This window comes from Apostichopus japonicus, chromosome 9, assembly GCF_037975245.1.
Source record: "Apostichopus japonicus isolate 1M-3 chromosome 9, ASM3797524v1, whole genome shotgun sequence".
NCBI classification, from domain to species: Eukaryota; Metazoa; Echinodermata; class Holothuroidea; order Aspidochirotida; family Stichopodidae; genus Apostichopus; species Apostichopus japonicus.
Window position 1 is genome coordinate 11466314 of NC_092569.1, and position 22351 is coordinate 11488664.

A 22351-nucleotide genomic window follows, 5' to 3' on the forward strand; every position below is an offset into this window, starting at 1 on the left:
CAGGCACACGTACGAAACTTAAATATTTCAGAATCCGAAACTTCATGATGGCACAATCTTAAAAGATGCACTTTCTATTACTTACTTTTACACGACAATATTTATCGCCGAAATACTTCTTTGAGATATTTATGTATATCAGATTGATGTAAAATGTACTTTACGATAAACGTTTGTGTAAATACATGGTGTTAAAAAGTCTCATTGGTGTTTGATATTTTAAAATTGATTTTGTCGTGCATTGTGATGTCAAAACCGCTATTTTGTTGGCAGCTGTGCACCAACTGTAACAAAGCTTATTAATTATTACGTATATTATAACGTATATTATGGGGGATTATAACATTAACTTGTCCAATTTTAGTAAGTCTAGAGATTTTTTAAACATTATGCACTCGTACGGTTTTACCCTACGATAACAAAACCTACTCGTTTTAGTAGTAATGTAGCTACTGTTATTGATAACATTATAACGAATGCTAATTCCTCTCTTACTACAGGCATACTCATTACTGGTTTAAGTGATCATATGCCTATATTCCTATGGTTCTTGGCAGGACAAACAAGACAAAAGAACCCTTTCATATACGAAATTCGAAACATATCAGAATTTATCGACGACATTGAGAAGGAAACATGGGATGAGGTGTTAACTAAAGTTGATGCTAATTCAGCTTATACAACTCATTTTTTAACACTTTTTATTTAACTTATAATAAGTGTTTTCCTCATCTATTAATTACTAAAGGAAATAGGCGCAAGAGAAAATTTCCATGGATTACTAAGGGTATACTAAAATCTATTTAAAGAAAAAAACATCTCTACAGACTTTACTCAAAAGCTCCTACAAATAGCAATAAAGAAATTTATGTTGCTTACCGAAACAAGTTAAACCACACAATAAGATTTTCTAAAAGGTTATATTTTTATAACAAATTCAAAGATAGTAACAATAATGTAAATGATACCTGGGGCGTAATCAATGAGGTTCTTAAGAGAGACCGTAAGAAATCATCGTACCCATCTGTTTTCAAAGACGGCGATCACGAAACCAGCGACGATCAAGAAATTGCAAACGGCTTTAACGATTTATTCATTAACCTTGGACCCCCACTTGCCAGCAAAATCAATCATACTGCAAAATCAAACAACCCCATATATAGTAATATTAGTACGCGAAACTCCATTTTCACCTACCCTGTCAGGGAGGAGGAACTTTTACGTGTAGCGAATCATTGCTTAAAGCCAAAGAAGGCAGCTGAGTATGATGATTTCAAGCCAGATATTGTTAAGCAGGTATTACCTTTCATTGTCACCCCTCTTACTCATATCTGTAACATATCGTTCACCACTGGGGTTTTCCCGGACAAGCTGAAGATTGCTAAGGTCTTACCCATTTAAAAAAAGGAGAATCCAATATCTACGAGAACTACCGACCAATCTCTATTCTATCATGTTTTTCTAAAATGCAACAGAATTATAAATTTTCTCGATGCTAATGACATACTTTGCAAGAAACAATATGGATTCCGCCCTGGTCACTCAACTGAGCTTGCCATGGCAGATGCCATTGATAAATTATACGATAGCCTTGATAAGACGAAAACATGTATTGTAATATTCTTAGACCTGTCAAAAGCATTTGATACCATTGACCATCGTATTCTCCTAAACAAGTTATCATTCTACGGTATTAGAGGACCAACCCTTAACTGGATGGACAGCTACTTATCGAAACGTTTACATTATACTTCGTATAAGAACACCATGTCTGACTATGCTGAAATCCGATGTGGTGTTCCTCAAGGTTCAATATTAGGACACTTCTTTTCATTATATATATATATATATATATATATATATATATATCAATGACATCTGTCATATCTCTAATATTGCAAAACTTTTTTATTCGCAGATGACACTAGTATATTTTTCGAATCCAATAATTTTAATACTTTACACGACTGGTTTGCAACTAATAAGCTTCACTTAATCCTGATAAAACTAGCTACATTGATTTCAATATAAGTAAATCTTTTTCTTAGAAAAAAAGACATTTTGATGGATGGTAAGCCTATCAAGCATGTACATAGTATTAAGTTTCTCGGATTATATATTGAAAGTAAACTTACTTGGTTTGAACATATATCAATTTTTGCAAACACTGTGGCGAAAAATGTTGGTATCACTTCTAAGTTGAAACACTATTTTCCTCAGAATATTCTTAGAATGCTTTGCCAAACATTAGTTTTCCCCCATTTTTCATATTGCTCTATAATTTGGTCTGGCACCCATAATGTTTATCTTCACCCTCTTGAAATCCTACAAAAGAAAGTCATTCGTCATATAACTCATTCTGAATATCGTGAACACACCAGCTCACTTGTCAAATTGCTCAACTTATTAAAATTTAGCGACATCGTTAGGCTGAATGTAGCAACATTCTTTTACAAGGCTTGGAATGACTTACTTCCTGCAACCTTTCGTGACTCTTTTACTATTAGCATCGCCATACATAGTCACGGCACTAGAAGTGCCGGTCAAGCACACCACAAATTATAAACCGGGAGCCCAGAGGGTTTGGTTAGCTGGGAAGGTAACCAATTGCCTTGTACATCACAATGTTCACAGTGCAGTCCTGTATATGAAACCAGGCGACTGGCAAACCGACTGTGGTGGGTGTGGCTGGGAGAGCAATTTAAAGTCACCTAAAAGCTAACCTAGATCAGCTTTCATGGTAACCACAACAAAGTAAGTACAATGTGTCAGGTATGGCCCCGAGAGCTTTATTATGTAATACAATTGACATTCGGTACGTTAAGTTTAAAGAATCGTGCTATGAGGACATGGAATGATTTAACTGCTACTATAAAATCTAAACCATCTAAAGAAACATTTAGAAAAACGCTAAAAAAGAAGTAATTTCTCACTATTGATACATCGTTTATATTGTATGTAATTAATTATTCCTTATTAAGACATTAATTATATTTTCATTTATGTTTGGGAGTTCTTTACCTTGTTAATCCTGAATTGGCTTCTTAGAGGACTTCCCTCCACATGTATATATTTATTATCTGTGGAAAATCAAATAAATCAAATCAAATCAAATTATTGACATTCTTCACGTAATCATCTACGTCCTTTTCAAGTACCTGTACTGCTTACCATTTTTTTCTTTTTTACAAACTCAACTAACGGTTATCAAAAACACCATGTGGAATAATTGCCTGCCACGGAAATATTCCTATGAAGCCTAAATAACCGTCTGTGAGCACCTTAAGTTAGGACTGCCTGGTAGGACTATCACATATTCCAGTGAAATTGAGCAATTTCCATACGTTAGTTACACACGTTGTGATGATCATTGGAACGAGGTGTGCTTACATGTACTTGGTGGAGAATTAGTTCGATTAGCCTAAACTAGAGGGTTGCTATCAATCTTATGTATCCGTACTTTTGATGCCGAACAGTAAATGATAACATAATGATGTTGTTCATCAGTCCATGCCCAATCAATTCATCTCATAAGTCAATGAAATAAAACGCGCGTGGGCATCCGCAGTATAGATAACCGGAGAGAACCAATGAAAGATGACGGTGAACCGTCAACATTTAGCCAGTTTTGTTTGGTGTCTGGGGCTAGGAGAGTAGCGTAGTAAGGAGAGACGCAGCAAAGTTAGTGACACCAAAAAGAGATTTCGTATTCAACAAGTCCAACCTTAGTTTGGCATGGGTAAGCAAGTTTATCCTCATCGCTCCCATATACGAAGGAAACGATGTTTTATTTCGTTGATCAATTGAACCTATTGCTGCTCTCTGTTTCCATAGCACCGGTTGCCATGGTAATATGTAATGTTCCTGAGTAGCGAGAACCGTGGGTCACCTATGGCAGGGTGACCGAACTGGGAAAGAGGGTAAAACCTGTCCGTCTGCATGTAAGCGTGTCTGTTACATCAGAATTTATGTCTAAGACTCCACCTAAACGGCTGGGTCGATTAGTTTAAACTTGATAGGAAGGTGCTTGTGATGAGAGTTCGTTTCTCTAAGAACGAAAGGCCAGATGTCAAAGGTCTCATTAAGGGAAAATGGTTTTGTGTTTTAACTCCAAGTGAAAACATTGAATTGACAAGCAACGTTCGCAGTCATAGCTGAAATGTCAAGTGCTACCAAAGTTTGTGGTTACCGTAATGATAACTGGGTCACAGGGCATGTGTCAAGAATGTAGTTTGAATGCAAATTGCGTCAAAAAATTCCAAGTAAACGCCTGGCCCCGTTTTCTCCAATTGTGTATGCCTTACATGTAGTTATGTTAATTGAAGTCAAGTTCAACATCAGTTCTCAAATAAGCAAACCAAGAGCTTTTTGCTTTAACTCTTACAGGCTGCATTGGATTGACTTGGAACCTTGACAGGTATAAGATGTCAGATGTCAGATAGTATTAAAATATTTGGTTGCTATGGTGGCAAAATTTAGCGATCAGAGTTGAAATATCAAAATAAGCAATTTATTTTTTGTTTTGTTTTCAACCGGAAGCATTGAATCGACGTGCAACATTCACATATATGAGGAATAAGTATTGCAAGTACTACCATATAATGTGGTTGCCATGGTAACTGAGATAAACGTCAAAAGTCAGTGAAGTATCGATCACCAAGGCGCTATGCCAAATATTTAGGTATTTAATTTAAGAAACATTTTAGCGTCGAATGTGCTACAATCTTCGACAAAAATAGATGGGACACCCCACTCCCCGTATCAATGTTGCAGTTTCTGAGCGCTTTTGGCTACAACATTGAACGGGGGGAAGGGGGTGCGCTTAAGCCAATATCGCTCGTTGTTGCTCATACTGTCCCATCATTTTTGTCGAAGATTGAATCTTCGACAAAAATAGATGGGACACCCCACTCCCCGTATCAATGTTGCAGTTTCTGAGCGCTTTTGGCTACAACATTGAACGGGGGGAAGGGGGTGCGCTTAAGCCAATATCGCTCGTTGTTGCTCATACTGTCCCATCATTTTTGTCGAAGATTGTAGATTGCTGAGTTATGTACATCTTAAATACAAGAAGGTAAAGCCAGTTCACGCGCGCAACAGCCTACGCGTGTTTTACACAATAATAGATTTCTTATTTGTTCGCTTACACTTAAGAATGATGCTATCTTGTGTCTGCGGGTGCATTCGTTTGATTTGACTGATCGATTGGCAGTACTTGCAAGATGATTTCTTCAAGTTGGGTAGAAAGCTGCAACGTGCTAGGGACTTATGAGTTGAAGACCTTTACAATGAAAGGTGAAAGGTCAATTGAAGGCTTGATAACAAGAAAGTTTCTGTAATCTAATAAGAAAAGATGGAAGATATATCAGTCAGAAAATCATAGTCATAAGTTAATGTTGTAAAGTTAATTAAGTAACTGTCTTAAGATAGCCCCGCCCCACCCCCACCCCTTAGCCCGCCCAATCCCGGCCCCCACCCCACCCTTTCAACATTAGCATCCCGTCAGTTTGGAAGTCTTAAACGTTTAAAAAGACAATTTCTTCATTCATAATGCACAATCGTTTAGTCTCAAGTTTCTCCAAAAATGTACAGCATATACAGCGAATATACAGCAAAAGTCTACCATATGCTGTTGTAATTGGAGGCATTCATATAAGACTCAAACACAATGGCCAAAGTAGGGTTTGCAACAATTGCTTGGGAGAGGATCATATAATGAGAAACTGCCCAAACTACAGATGTAAACAATGTGATGAGCTGGGACACTCCGAATCAAGATGCCCAACAATAGAGTGCTTTAACTGCCATCGCTTTGGCCACAAAAGCTTCAACTGCACTGAATACGAAGAAGATTACGAGCAAGAGACCATGGAGGATCAGCAAGACAATGAAACAACAAGAGAATCCGATCAAGGGAACAATGATGAAGTTCAAAATCAACCTGACTTTAAAGGAGACACCATAAAAGACAGTCAAGTGACAGACCAGGCCACTGGATCGAACTTAGACACAGGCGAAAGTGAAACTTCGATCGCCCCGGGCATAGAAAGCGAAGATTTACCAAAGCAAAGACATGGTGAAAATAGCAACAACAAACAGACCAAACCGGCAGATAAATATTATAAAACGCAGAAGGAAAACCTACTTACAACATCAAGGTCCCAACCCGCGAGAACTCGATCCTCGGCAACAGAAAACACAAGAATGAAGAGAGCAGTTTCAACCGATGAAGTCTACACTATACCGAAGAAGTTAACCAGTCAACAAAAGAAAACCACACAACCAGCGATCGAGAAAACCTACAATTTCCGCACTAAGGAGAAAGGACAGACAGGAACTGCTAATAAAGGAGGCCATAGAAACTAACTGAAATTACTATTGGACTCAATTCGTTACAGTTAAAATGGCAATCAAACTTTACTATATACTAGCCATTATGCTTTTAAACACTAACTCCACGGAAGACATGAGCGAAAATAATGTATCTTGTAAATAATATGACATCGATTTTTTTAATAACTCACCATCCCATAAGTGCATATCATTACTACATCACAATAGTCGTAGTCTAAAGAAACACTTTTCCGATATTGCTACTTTTATCTCTTTGTTAAATCAAGATTTTTCCATAATTGGTTTTACTGAAACCTGGTTTACGAATGATATATCTCCTCTTATTAAGATTGACAATTACACACTAATTGAACAGCATCGTAATGAAAGAAGGGGTGGTGGTGTCTGCCTTTTCATAAATAATGACTTTAATTTCAAACACCGTACAGATTTGTCTATTTTTAAACAATTCTATTGAAGCTATATTCATTGAAACGAGTACACCTAGTAACGAAAAACTTATCGTTGGTTGTGTATACAGACCTCCCAACAGTTCGAACGATGATTTCAATTTAAATATGCAGCTTATACTTAGCACCATCGCTAATGACCACTGCAGTACCTATATTATGGGAGATTTTAATATTGATTTATCTAAATCAAGCATATCTACTGACTTTATTAACCTTATTTATTCGAGCGGGTTTTATCCCACGATAAGTAAACCTACTCGGGTTAGCCCATCTTCTGCCACCATAATTGACAACATCTTAACCAATGTTGATTCTTTAATGACATCTTGAATACTTATTACAGATATTAGTGACCATTTTTCTATTTTTCTTCATGCCTCTGTGAATCAGAGTACAGTCAGGTATAACCCATTGCAAGTCCGTAACTATAGCAATAAGAACATCCATAAGTTTATTTCTGAAATTAAAAGTAAAACATGGGATGAAGTGCTTAGTAAGCCTGACGCTAACACTTCTTATATGCTTTCTTTGATTTATTTAATCCAACGTACAATACCTGTTTTCCATTGCATACCATCAGCAAAACAAAAAGGAGGAAAAAGAAACACCCTTGGATAACTAATGGCATCTTAAAATCCATTAAGAGGAAAAACCAGCTCTATAGACGCTACCTAAAGAACAATACTAATGACAGTAGGTCAACCTATACTATATACCGGAACAAACTTAACCAGATTATTCGTTTGTCAAAGAAATTATACTATTGTAACAAGATTAACAATAGCAGAAACAATATTGGCTAAACATGGACAACTGTAAAGAAAATTCTCGACAAAATAAGCATTCCACTTATCCCACTGCCTTTAATGAAAACAATCAACTAGTTAGTGATGATAAGGAAGTAGCAAATCATTTTAATAATGTTTTTCTCAACTTGGGCCAGGAACTTGCCAGTAAGATTAAAAGTAAGAACACTGCTGAAAAACTCATTCACATGAATGACAGCATAAACAGCCACTCTCTTTTCAGTTATCCTGTTACTGAAACTGAGTTCATTAAAATAGCAAGCTTCAACTTAAAATCAAATAAGGCAGCGGGTTACGATGGTTTTAAGCCAGGTATTATCAAACATGTTATTCATTTTATTGCAAAACCCATGACTCACATCTGTAATATCTCTTTTAATACTGGCATATTTCCTGACAAACTCAAAGTCGCAAAAGTAGTGCCTATCTTCAAAAAAGGTGACACGAGTTCTTATCAAAATTATCGCCCTATATCACTGTTATCATGTTTTTCAAAACTGATTGAACGGTTAATGTTCAATCGTATTTACGATTTTACGTGCAATTACAACATTCTTTGTAACCAACAGTATGGTTTCCGCCCTGGTCATTCTACTGAACTTGCTCTGGCAGATGCTATTGACAGACTTTATACTAATCTCGATAATGACAACACTTGCATCGGCGTCTTCCTAGACCTGTCCAAAGCATTCGACACAATTAACCACTCCATTTTATTATCCAACTATCTTTCTGCGGAATCAGAGGAACAACCCTAAATTGGCTAGACAGTTATATCACAAATAGGTTAAAATACACTACATACAAGAATTCAAATTCTGGACTTAGTGAAATCGCATGTGGTGTGCCTCAGGGCTCTGTGTTAGGTCCTTTGTTGTTTATTATATACGTTAATGATATCTGCCATGTCTCCAACATCGCTCATACAGTCTTATTTGCCGATGACACCAATCTTTTCTTTCACTCGAAGAACGTAAATTCACTCCAAAGTACTGTCTCTTGTGAACTGGATAAGTTCTGTGATTGGTTCTCAGCAAACAAATTAAGTATTAATATTGATAAGACTAAGTATATTGTTTTTAGTACCAAAAGAGCATTTCGTTGGGATAAGGATATTACGATGGACGGCAAAATAATTAAATGTGTAACTGAAACTAAGTTTCTTGGTATTAATATTGATAGCAAACTTTCTTGGAATAACCATATTTCGTCAGTATGTAACACTGTAGCAACAAATACTGGTATCTTATCTAAACTGAAATATTTCCTCCCACAGCATGTCCTTAGAATGCTTTATCAAACACTAGTTCTGCCACACCTATCCTATTGTACAACTATTTGGTCTGGTACATACAATGTTAACATTGACCGCCTAAATATTCTCCAAAAGAGGGCTATACGTCACATTGCTAATGCCCCACCGCTTGAACATACTAGTGGAATATTCAAGTCCCTAAATTTATTAAAACTCGGTGATATTATAACAGTCAAGGTTGCTACCTTTGCTTACAAAGCATGGAATGGATTACTGCCAGTCACTTTTAATGACTTTATTTGTAGTAACAGAGTCTTACATAACCATCACACAAGACAAGCCGACAACGCTCATTGCAATTTTTACCATAGTAACATAGGGAAATTCGGTCTTCGAAACAGAGCAATACAAATTTGGAATGATCTATCAAAAAATTTGAAGTTCATTACTTCAAAACCCACATTCACCAGGCATTTGATAAAGGAGTTCATTAACTCGTACTAGTAATATTTAATCTTTTCACGTATCCATCTCAGCGTCACTAGGATATTATTACTGTATATTTAATCATTACGTATATTCTGTATTATAAATATTTGTTCATTTTTCTTTTCTTTTCTCCCAGGGAGTCTCCTACCTTGTTAAGTCTTTTATGACTTTTTAGGAGACTTCCTTTCCCTTTGTACACAATTGGCGATAAAACAAATAAATGAATTAATATGCAATGGGAGAATAGCATGCTTAACTTCACACTTCATGGTATTTTCTGCAAAATGTATATAAATTGCCAACATTTATTAATGCGCTGGGACAGATCCCATGTGAAATAAACCTGTTATATCACATGAAAAGGAAAGAATCAACAATCATGGTTGTATGCTTTTGGATTTAAAATGGAAATACATCCCAACCTTGAAATATATCACATATATATTGCAAAACTAACTTAGTAATTATTGTAACATAAATCCCTCTGTATTGCCTAGTTATGCCGCCGGTGGCTTTTCATGCAAGCAACTCGGGAGCATGTGTAAATGTTTTGTAACTTCTCCCAGGTACGGCGGACGTCCAAGAATAGATTCCTGACAGTATAGTGCAGCTCTGTCTGTTACATAGCTCATCACAGGAACTGTTGTTTTCTATCAGCTGAGGGCTCGCGTTATGCGCAAGGTACAACCAATCAAATTATTGCTGTTTCAACAGAATCATTTCCGTTACTTACACCTATGTATAACGTAGGCTATGTATAACTGAAAAAGCAACTGATCGAAGAACGCATTGGTAGCTGAGGGTCTCTGGGTAGTGTCTCCCAGTGAGATCAGCATCAGCATATTTTATGTAGGTCCTTTGAAAATGTAAAATCATTGATAAACGTATTTGACGTGACAATCGTAAACGTTTATCTAATATTACGAGTACTAATTAGACATTAGGTCCTTCAGCGTAAAGCTCACGTGGTGTAACTGACACAACTTGGCCAGTAATTATTAATGTTGAGACAGCAGTTTGACGGGGCTCCCTTTCCTATTAACATTAATTTATGATATAATATATAATTAATAAAGGAATCATCTGGCATTAATTGATCATTGTGATGAATTTACCGGAATTGTAGTTTTGACATAACAGATGCAGTTATTCGAGAACTGTGCTAACGTAACTGTATCCACAGTCTAAGTACAGTATTGTTTTCATTGTATAACATTTCCCAGAAACAAGTCTGAATATTTTGGTAATATGCGTTCTTCATTCTGCGTAGGATGGATCAAAATAAATTATTCTGAGTGATTTTGTACCAAACTACACTAGGTAGATTGTGCTATTAACGCAATGCGCTCGTTTTGCGTTATTGACGCAGTGTGTTCGGTTTGCGTTTTTGACGCAGTGCCTTCGTTTTGTGTTATTGACGTAGTGCATTAGTTTTGCGTTATTGACTCTGTTCTTGTATATTACGTCTTTTATTCTAAATTGCTGGGGTCAATAATTGTACTGAACTAGTTACGTTAAGTTAAGGTTGAATATGTACACCCAGCTAACTTTCAGTGTACTAGTCTGTTGCTATAACTTAGCCATCATTTCGTTTGTACGTTGATTTTGTATTGTGATTGCATTGAGTTGTTGAGGCCAATCACATTGAAAGTCAGATTGTAAACCACACCTCATAAAAACTTCAAGACCTATAAATCCACTGTCTTCATCTTTATCTGTGCTTCATTGGGAAAGAGAGGAGAAAGGAATCAGGGAATGTTTTGGAGCTGAATTTTTAAAGAAGTATAAATGACAATTACACAAAATAGTATACAGGTGTGTGTGTGTGGGTGGGGGGGGGGTAGAGAAAAAAACACCTCTGGCTGTACTACCGTATAGAAAACAACACAACTTTCAAGGGACAATGTTTGTGTCACTAATCAACATACAACAATACTACGTTTGGGCGATACTTCAACCTTCTACACCACACTGTATTACACAGAATCACATTGCAACAGTTCGCCCTAGGAAGTACGTGAATGTAACATCGCCCCATTCCACCTCATTTTCTCAACATTAAGAAATGAATTATTAAACCAAAATTCACCTCCAAGCTTCCTTTTCACGACCCTTTCCCCTTCCTCCAGCCCTCTTCTCTTCGAGACATACTTCGTTGTCATTGTCAATGTTATTCTTATTCTTATACATAACGTCATTGGTCAAATATCAGAGGTAAAACAATTAAATAAACACATCATTTTTGCAACACGGCGTCAGCAGTAGCAATTTATACAAGTGAAGTCGATGAAGTAATCTTTGTGTTTTTGAATTTAAGAACGTCGAATAGAAAACTTCGCTCGCTCTATAGTTTTCCAACTAGTTACAACACTGAGAGAGAGGGAGGGGGGTATATAAGTTAATATATTCATATCAAAGATCATTCTGTTGCGGGGAGCCAAATCGTTCCATAAATGCAAAAAAAAAATGTTATATATCGAAATATGATCATATAATACAACTGTACAGATATGCCGATTACATACGAAACTGTCAAAGCAGCTATTTTGAATATGTCAAGAGGGTCTGGTTCCTGGCGAGGATTAAAACCGGAAGCAAATAATTGTGAGATACACACAACCTTCACTCTTGCTTGTTTCTTGAATAAAATCGATAACTTTCGTATAAATGAAAGATGATTCTGAACTGAAAATTAAAAATTTATATTGGCTTTTACTTGGTGATCCCCAGTCACTGCCATCATACCTGACAAGTACGTACTAAAGATCATGATGCATCAGCGTTATCGCATTATACCGAAAAGGTCTGTGGGATAACTGATTCCTTTAATGAATAGCAAGCATCATTACTAATGCATTTAATGTAGAACAAAAAGACTCATTTGTTTGCGGTAAGGATTTTCATTTCTTGGCATGAATTTAAGTAAAATATGAAAGTTTCGTGACAGATGCGCTGCAGCATCAGTTTAATTTGTAGACCTTTTGTAGATATTAATAATCGCATATAAGGACTTGATGTTTACTCGCCTATACTGTATCCGGAATGATATGTAAAATCCAAATCTGCTTGATATCAATATCTCGCTTTCGTAAATAATTGTAACTGTACATAATCATTAAATCATAGACCATTTACATTAAAACGCTGTTGTTACCGTAGCAAGCTAGCAATTCAAATAAACACATAGTCAAGTAGACATTCGGTAGATGACTGCAGGGAAAAGAAACAACTTGTGTTATGCATTGAAAATTCTATTTTGCTATAAATTTCCAAAATCTGGTGTATTCCTATAGACCAGTTAATGGAAACTTGACAAGGGTATATAGAACCAAATTATTAATAACTAGTTAATGGTCCACCAACATGGAACATTGCATGATGGATTAGGCAATACCATTCTCTCTACTGAATTGAATAGTTTGTCATTTTATGGATAAGAATAGTCAAATTGTGGTAGTCAAATAGATCTATTAGTTTGATTCAGTGATTCATATTGATATCATGTGGAATACACCTAAGTCTTATATATATATATATATATATATATATATATATATATATTAAATATATATATATATATATTTATATATATATATATATATTAAATATATATATATATACATATATATTTATATATATATATATATATAATTGAAATTGTACATGTACGAATCACCTTTTATTGCCAACATATGTTGACAAAGATATCTTTTTTTCATCAGCTTAAGCACAAACACACTGAAGAGCTGCTTAAATATGAGTCTGGTAGCTGAGATGAGTATTTGTTTATTTTCAGTTCCCAGTGTCTCTTCTCGTTTTGTTTGTCAAACAGAAATCTCCAGGACGACAGATGAAGTTTACTCCCAACCTACTTGGAAATCAATAAATGTATCACGTAAATGAATCTTGTTAATACAGGCATTTCGGTGAGTTTCCCAAGTCTTTACTTCTGCAGCCAGATATCGATAAGTCACTTTATATAACATAAATGACTTTCAAATGTTTAAATTCAAGTAAAAATGACAGTATTCTGCCAGTTTCCCCCCTTGACTCTACGTTAATTATGATATACTGCTATCCATTCTTTATGCCGACAGGAAAAAAAATTATCATCATCATCATCGTCGTCATCGTGATCGTAATTTTAATCGTCATCGTCGTCGTCATCCTCGTCGCTACAGTTATCATTATCATTATTATCGTTATAGTTATTCATATTATTGTTATAATTTACTATCACTGTTTACAACCACGTTGCTATTTCACAGGCCGGTGGATTTTATGTCAACCCTAATTGTACAAGAATGGCTCACTGTATCAACGGCAGTATCACGTGGGATGACGTATACAGTTGCAGTCTCGATGCACAGTGTGAGGAACAAAACCATGTTCGTCAATGTTACTGCAAGGCTGGTTACCATGGTGATGGAAAAGCATGTTTGCAGTTCACTGACTGCGAAGATGTATATACTGCTGGTTTTAACGAAAGTGGTATCTACACCATTAAACCAACTGTGGGGCCTGGATCACCATTTCTAGTTTATTGCAACATGACTGACGGAGGTCAGTAGAATCTAATAGAATCTAGATTTCTGTAGGCCTTTGGTATATAAATTCACAAATAATGAATCACAGATGACATATACTATGTATTGGGTGTTTAATATGTTTTATACATATATATATATATATATATATATATATATATATATATATATATATATATATATATATATATATATATTAATTACTTAGGTCATTACCTTAATTTCAATTAGCATTACGCAAATACAGACTGAAAGACTTGTGACAAATCCGAATAGTTCTCCGTAAATTCTAGTTCTTTTTCTGTGATTGCTACGTTCAAATTTCTAAACTTAAAGCATTACTTATTAGAAATAAAAATGGTGGATATAAAAATAGTGGTATCTACACCATTAATTAAGTCAACTCACTGACCTGGCCTACTATACTCTCTAATGATACATTGTTAAAAACTGGATTCCACGTTTTCCCTCAGTGAGTACACGCAACCTTACACCACAAAAAAAAGGAAATCTCATCTATCAAAGATAAGCCACGTTGAATGTACAACCGACGATTCGCCGTACACACAGTCATTTTCGCCGTGTCACATGATTAACATTCATAAAATTTGGTTTTGAGAAATTAGCTGATACATCCTATTGTCAGGTATACGATGACATTATGGACCAATACATATGTAATCAGAGGGAAAACGCACTTCAAGTATATAAGTTACATTGGTATATTGATTACTTCCGGGTAAGGCAGTGATGTTGAATAACAAGAAGGTACATGTCGAGTGTGCTATATTGATTTTAAGGGAGTAAAAATATCACAATCTAGAGAAGATCGAATTAAGAAGTAGTATACTAGTATTGCATTACTCAAAACACATGTATTAAGAAAACATTTGATGATGACAAATATTATGAAACATCTAACAGAAAATATTCTAAGCTTCATTTAAAATGTTGACTAATATTTTTGCATGCATGGCACAATTATTTTACACATTTGTTGTTATTCCAAAGTTTAAACATTACAGCGTAGTAATTTTTCATGTATGACTAAATCAAAAACAATTTAAGACATGTTATGTTTTGTTTTCTTAAAGATTAAATCGTTTAGAGAAAGATCTTCAAAATTAAAACAGTGACATCGATCTTTTATCTTATGGTGTAGCAAATGGATTCTACCAACTTGGAGGAAATCTCCGAAACGTTCCTTTGTGAAGGAAACTTCGTGTTTTTTTTTTCAATTTCTGGTGGTATAGTCTGGATGTACTTACTGGTTCCCATTTATTTTTCACATTCTTATTATTACTTTGGCAATTTGATTCATTACAATTAGCATTTCAAAGATTCAGTGTAACAGAATAGTGACAAAAGAAGAAACTCACTGTTAAGTTTTGTATTTCTGTGGTTCCTCATTCAAGTCAAATAGCATAAGCACGTAAAATGTCAGTCTTCTTTTTCTGTTTATTATAGATTGTCTTATATTCGAATATTTTCTTAAAGTATTCGGTAAACTGACTCATTCTGGTTCATCTCTGTATATAAATCAACATAAGAAACATTTCCATGACTTCTTAGTTTTGAAATGGTAAATCTTAGGAAGTCCTTAATTTATTTTGATTTTAGGTGTTCCAACGCCGAGTTAATGGTTCTGTTGATTTTTACCGTAACTGGACCAGCTACAAGGAAGGCTTTGGTCAGATCGTTCATGAATTTTGGATGGGTAATAACAAGCTGCATTACATTACCAATCAAGATAACTATCAAATCAGGATTGATCTGGTCGACAGGGAAGGGACTCCATACTTCGCTGAATATGACTCGTTCCGTATCAACGATGAAATTGACAAGTATCGTCTGTCCGCAGTGGGAACTTACAGCGGGACAACAGAAGTACGAAAACCCTTCTGTTAGTTAAATAAGTAACGGGGATGCCTCCATCTGTTGCCATCTAGATTTCCAAATTCTATCTCCATTAATGTAAGTAACTTCATAAATAGTTTTTTTATCGGAATAAATTATTAAACAATGGAATTTGTTAAATCTATTGTTGAATTGACATGGAATGTGTGTTTGTTGTGGTCCTAATGTAGCATTTGTGTTTGCTCTTTCATTGTGATACCATATATTATTAGTATTAATCATGCGAGTTTACACTGTAATTAATTGGACGTGTCTCAATTTTGATGGTTTCGAAGTAATTATTACTTTTTAATAATTTATGGAAATCATCAACTTTGTTAATGTTAACAAATACTGAGATAACCCTTTCTTTGTCATTAAGTGTATTAAATCGATTCTCCCAGATCATGCGAACTTTTCAAAAAACAAACATACCTCTATGTATAAAGGAAGGATGGATTGATGGGTTTACAGATGGATGGATAGATGGGTGGGTGAGTGAATGGGTGGGTGGATGAATGGGTGGGTGGATGAGTGAATGGGTGGATGAATAGGTGGACGGACGGACGGACGGACGGACGGACGGACAGACGGACGGACGGACGGACGGACGGACGGACGGACGGACGGACGGACGGACGGACGGACGGACGGACGGACGGACGGACGGACGGACGGACGGACGGACGGACGGATAAACACGCTATTTCAACGCGTGGCTAGTCAGATTTTCTAGCACACATTCACTTCTTTTCACTGCGGCGATTATCAGTCAACTGAATCTTGCAATGACGACTATTTCCTTTGTGGGTGGTCAGGTGGTTTCTTTGAACGATTGCCATGACGACATTTGGATACAAATTCGCTACGCTTGTTTATTGAGTTGTAGCTTTTGTCGGCTCTGCTTCTTAATATGAAGAACTTTATTCCATAGAGAGATTTCACTGGTCGGAGCTGCGCTTATATGTATTATACTGCTTTTAGGGTTTCCCAAGAGATGGAGTGATCGATTACACAATAAATATAACAAGAGCAACATCAAAATATGCTATAGCTCTATAAGGAATATGCGGCATATTAAAAAAGCCCGCAATAACAAGATTATATCGAAAGCAAACCAGGAGACCAGTGAAATGACTTGCATTGCAGAAAAAATAGCGACTGCCCCCTGTCCGGGGAATGTCTCGTTAGCGATATAATGTACAAAGCAAAGGTCACTACTGGTCAAGAGACAGCCGTATACATCGGTCTGATAAGTCAAAGCTTCAAGGCAAGCTACAACAACCACATCAAATATTTCTGCAACTTACGTTACCAAAATAAACTGAGCTCTCAAAACATATCTGGGACTTAAAAGAAAGAAAATCGATCACTCCATTGTCTTCAAGAACTTATCTTTTTGAAAAAAATTAAAATATTTTGCTTTTGTAAGAATATTATATACTAGTGGGACAAACCAACCTGTCGTATTCCTATCAAGAACAAAACCACTTAAAGAGGTGAACTGATGTCAGTGCTGCTGTATTAGTTAGACACACGTACGAAACTTAAGTATTTCAGAATCCGCAACTTCATGATGGCACAAGCTAAAAAGATGCACTTTGTATTACTTACTTTAACACGACAATATTTATCGCAGAAATGCTTCTTTGAGTTATTTATGTATATCATATTGATGTAAAATTTACTTCGTGATAAACGTTTGTGTCAATACATGGTGTTAAAAAGTTTCATTGGTGTTTGGTATTTTTTAAATTTACTCTGTCGTGCGTTGTGATGTTAAAAGACGCTAGATTGTTGGCAGCGATGCATCAACTGTAACAAAGCTTATTAATTATTGACATTCTTCACGTAATCATCTACGTCCTTTTCATGTACCTGTATTGCTTACCATTTTTATCTCTTTTACAAACTCAACTAACTTTTATCAAAAACACCATGTGGAATAATTGCTTGCCATGGAAATATTCTTTTACAAACTCAACTAACGGTTATCAATAAAACATGTGGAATAATTGCCTGCCACGGAAATATTCCTATGAAGCCTAAAAAACGGTCTCTGAGCACCTTCAGTTAGGACTGCCATGTAGGACTATCACATATTCCAGTGAAATTGAGCAATTTCCACGCTCAACAGCCCACGCGTCTTTTACGCAACTACATTTCTTATTTGTTCGCATACACTTAAGAATGATGCTTGTGTGTGTCTGCGGGTGCAGAGGTTGATTTGACTGATCGATTGGCCGAGTTTGCAAGATAATTTCTTCAAGTTGGGTAGGAAGTGCAATCTGCTAGGGACTTATGACTTTAAAATTATGAAAGGTGAAAGGTCACTTGAAGGCTAGATTACAAGAAAGTTTCTGTAATCTAGTAAGAAAAGATGGAACTTAGATATATCAGTCAGAAAATCAAAGTCATAAGTTAATGTTGTAAAGTTAATTAAGTAAATGTGTAAAGATAGCCCCCGCCCCACCCCACTCCCTTACACCCGCCCAATCCCGGCCCCACCCCACCCTTTCAACATGGGCATCCCGACAGTTTGGAAGTCTTAAACGCTAAAGCATATGCAATGGGAGAATAGCATGCTTAACTTCACAATTCATATTTTTTTCTGTAATACGTATATAAATGCCATCATTTATTATTGCGCTTGGACAGTTTTCAAGGAAAAACAATCACGGTTGATTCAATTAACTTTAAAATTAATCAATTAACTTTTGGATTTGAAATGGAAATACATTCTAACCTTAAAATATATTACAGATATATTGCAAAACTAACTAAGTAAGTATTGTAACGTAACTCACTCTGTATTGCCTACTTATGACGCCGGTGGCTTTTCATGCAAGCAACTCGGGAGCATGTGTAAATGTTTTGTAACTTCTCCCAGGTACGGCAGACGTTCAAAATAGATTTCCTGACAGTATGGTTCAGCTCTGTCTGTTAAAGCTCATCACAAGAACTGTTGTTTTTCTATTAGCTAAGGGCTCGCGTTATGCGCAATGTACAACTAATCAAATTATTTGCTGTTACAACAGAATCATTCCTGTTACCCACACATATTATGTATAACGTAGGCAATGTATAACTTAAGAAGCAACTGAAGAACGCATGGTAGCTGAGGGTCTCCCGGTAAGTCTTCCAGTAAGAACAGCATCAACGTATTTTATGTAGGTCCTTTGAAAATGTAAAATCATTGATAAACGTATTTAACGTGATTATCGTAATGTTTATCTAATATTACGAGTATTAATTAGACATTAGTTCATTCGGCGTAAAGCTCACGTGGCGTATCTGACACAGCTACAGGCCAGTAGTTGTTAATGTTGAGACAGCAGTTTGACGGGGCTCCCTTTCCTTTTAACATTAATTTATGATATAATATATTATTAAACGAATGATCTGGCATTAATTGATCATTGTGATGAATTTACTGGAATTGTAGTTTTGACATAAAAGACGCAATTATCCGAGGACTTAACTGTACAGAGTCTATGTACAGTATTGTTTTCATTGTATAACATTTCCCAGAAACAAGTCTGAATATTTTGGTAAATATGCGTTCTCTTTAGCACAGGATAGATCAAAATAAAGGATCCTGAGTGATTGTGTACCAAACTATACTCGGTAGTTGTGCTATTAACGCAGTGCGTTCGTTTAACGTTATTGACGCAATGCGTTCTTTTTGCGTTATTGACGCACTACGCTCGTTTTGCGTCATTGACGCAATACGCTCGTTTTGCGTCATTGACGCAGTGCCTTCGTTTTGTGTTATTGACGTAGTGCATTAGTTTTGCGTTATTGACTCTGTTCTTGTATATACAACACCTAAATATATTCCGGCCATTTGATTGGTCAATTGCTCGTCGATTGCGTGCAAAATCCGCTCTATTGCACGCTATGATGATAGAACCATGCATTATACTTTTTTGGTAGCACTTTTTTCAATGGTAAGAGAGCAGAGAAACCTGTCTGTTCAAAACAATCTGTTGCGTGAGTGCATTTTACATCCAATTATATCCAAATGTGAAGGAAAAAAATGGAAAGGATTCGTTGAAAGATGTTACTTGTTCCATTCAACGAGGCTGCGCCTCGTTGAATGGAACAAATAACATCTTTCAACTCATGAAATTTTTGCACTATTGCACTCATAACCATTCATTATTTGTATAATATTGCGTCTTTTATTCAGTGCCTCCAAATTGCTGGCGTCAATTATTGTACTGAACTAGTCACGTTAAGCCAAGGTTGAATATGTACACCCAGCTAACTTCCAGTGTACTAGTCTGTTGCTATAACTTAGCCATCATAACGTTTGTACGTTGATTCTTTATTGTAATTGCATTAAATTGTTGAGGCCAATCACATTGAAAATCAGATTGATAATCACACCGAATATAAACTTCATCACCTATAAATCCACTGTACTCATCTTTATCTGTGCTTCCTTGTAAAAGAGAGGAGAAAGGAATCAAGGAATATTTGGAAGCTGAATTTTTACATACGTATAAATGACAATTATACAAAAAGAGTTGTAAAGGTGTGTGTTTGAGGAGGGGGGGGGGGTAGAGAAAACACCACCTCTGGTTGTAGTACCATATAAAATATGAAGGTGAAAACAACACAACTTTCAAGGGACACTGTTTTTGTCGCTAATCCACATACAACAATATGGGAACTGTTACTGCATTTGGGCGATACTTTAACCGTCCACACCACACTTTATTACACAGAATCGCCTTGCAACAGTTCGCCCTAAGAAGTACGTTAATGTAATATCGCCCCATTCCACCTCATTTTCTCGACATTGAGAAATGAATTATTAAACCAAACTTCACCACCAAGCATCCTTTCACGACCTGTTCCCCTTCCTCCAGCCCTCTTCTCTTCGAGACACATCGTGCCCATCCATATTCACATGTTTATTCTGCCTAAACCTTTTGTTCCCTAATAAGTTTCACCTCCATTTCATTGTTCCACCATTCTGCATCATTAATATCGTTAGTCCTTTCACCTCTTGTCATTTGTTTGGTCTAAATTTACACTATTCATTGTCAAATTGTCCAGCTAAGTATATATATATATACACACACACACACACACAAACATATATATATATATATATATATACATATATATATATATATATATATATATATATATATATATATTACTTCATCGACTTCACTTGTATCAATTGCTACTGCTGACGCCGTGTTACAGAAATGATGTGTTTATTTTTTTTTAACCTCTGATCTTTGACCAATGACGTTATGTATAAGAATAACATTGACAATGACAACGACGGTACATATATATATATATATATATATATATATATATATATATATATATATATATATATATATATATATATATATATATAATACCTAAATGATACCTTAGGTCGACATTTACATTGACTTACACACTAAATTTTATCTAACCCTAACCCTGAACCGACCCTAACCAAACCTTGTAAATAAACGTTTTAGAGGACGGAGAACATTATAAAGCTATTTCCGACAATAAAAAAGTTTCTTAAAATGGTAGCAAAAACATTAGGTGTACACTGAAATGTCGACCTAAGGTACACTGTCGACCTAAGGTCGCTTTTTTTACCATACACTGTCGACCTAAGGTATCAAATAGACATATATATGTATATATATATATATATATATATATATATATATATATATATATATATATGTACCGTCGTTGTCATTGTCAATGTTATTCTTATACATAACGTCATTGGTCAAAGATCAGAGGTTAAAAAAAATAAAAAATAAACACATCATTTCTGTAACACGGCGTCAGCAGTAGCAATTGATACAAGTGAAGTCGATGAAGTAATCTTTCTGTTCTTGAATTTAAGAACGTCGAATAAAAAACTTTACTCGCTCTAGCTTTCCAACTAGTTACAACACTGAGAGAGGGGGGGGGGGGGGGGGTATAAGTTAATATATCATATCAAAGATCACTCTGCTGTGGGGAGCCACATCGTTCCATAAATACTAAAAATTAAAATGTTATATATCGAAAATATTATCATATAATTCATTTATTTATTTGTTTTGCCACAAAAGTTCAAAGTGGAGGGAATTCTTCCATAAAGCTTAAAAGCTTAACAAAGACTCCCTGAAGAAAGAAAAGAAAAGAAAAAATATATATGTATAAATACATATACAGAAATATAAATACAAATTAAATGTTCAATATATATATAGTAATTACCTACAGGTATAATTTGGTAATAGTCAGTAACTAGCTATTATTTCTTTACAAAACCAGTTCTTAAAGGATGTGATTGACTTTTTACTCTTTAAATCGTTCGTTAGAAGATTCTATGTTCTTGTTGCACGGTTTTGTAGGCCTAAGGTTCCAATGGTGGTATTGTAGAGATTATAATGGGCATGAGATATCTATATACGATGCACATCATTATTTCCTTCAGCTCAGATCACACCGCGTATTTAATGTTGATTCCACCCCCTCCAAACAGACAATAGCTGAGAAAATTGGCATAATTACTAAAGTGCCATACCA